Source organism: Crocodylus porosus, unplaced genomic scaffold (genome assembly GCF_001723895.1).
Source record: "Crocodylus porosus isolate Cpor-Errol unplaced genomic scaffold, CroPor_comp1, whole genome shotgun sequence".
In the NCBI taxonomy this organism is placed as follows: Eukaryota; Metazoa; Chordata; order Crocodylia; family Crocodylidae; genus Crocodylus; species Crocodylus porosus.
In genome coordinates this window covers 268,789,309-268,790,172 of record NW_017728886.1, presented here as the reverse complement: position 1 = coordinate 268,790,172, position 864 = coordinate 268,789,309, and the positions used below count along the sequence as shown (strand labels likewise).

Sequence of the window (864 nt, the reverse complement as noted above, 5' to 3'; positions counted from 1 at the left end):
ACCTCAACTTCCATTGCTTCAACTTGAGCCCATTGCTCCTTGTCATTTGCCTCCACTGAGACCAGCCGAGCTCCACCCTCTTTGCAGCCCCCCTGCAGGAGTGGAAGGCTGCTATCAAATCCCCCTCGGTCTTCTCTTCTCCAGACTAAATCAGCCCAGTTCCCTCAGTCTCTCCTCAGAAGTCATGTTCCCTAGCCCCACAACCATCTTCATTGTCCTCCACTGGACTGTCTTCAATTTCATAGTATCATAGTACTTAGGATCAGAAGAGACCTAAACATCAGGTCCGACCCCCTGCTCCGGCCAGGATCAGGTGCCAGGATCATATCATATCAGCCAAATATCTGTTTAGCCTCCTCTTGAAGACCCCCAAGGTAGGGGGCTGCAACAGGCTTCCAAGTGAGTATCACCCCCTTTGGGAGCCCACTGCAGAGCCTGACAGCCATGACTGTAAAGTAATGTCTCCTGATGTCCAGCCTGAACCTTCTCTTTAAAAAGTACTACGAGCCAGGTAGGATTTAAACCTACAATCTTCTGATCCCTAGTCAGACGCATTATCCATTGTGCCACTGGCCCATACACAGCCATAGGCTTTGTCCATATCTTTTCTGTAGTGGGGGGGCCAAAACTCAACACAACTCCAGATGTGTCCTCACCACAAGAACATAGGCAGGGCAATGGGAACAAAATATTTTTGCCCATGCATGCACTTAGGATGAAGCTGGACTGTTCTCAGTGGTGACAGATGACAGAACAAGCAGCAATGAGCTCAAGTTGCAGCAAGGGAAGTTAAAGTTAGATATTAGGAAAAAACCTTCTCACTAGGAGGGTGAGAAATAGGTTACCTAGAGAGGTGGTGGGATC

At 48.8% G+C, this 864-nt stretch overlaps 1 non-coding gene across 1 annotated transcript; it reads right to left on the bottom strand.

The window, feature by feature from the left end:
- Nucleotides 1-503: 503 nt before the first annotated feature.
- On the bottom strand, nucleotides 504-576 carry TRNAP-AGG. The gene has a single exon. It is a non-coding gene; the product is annotated as a tRNA-Pro (tRNA).
- Nucleotides 577-864: the final 288 nt, after the last annotated feature.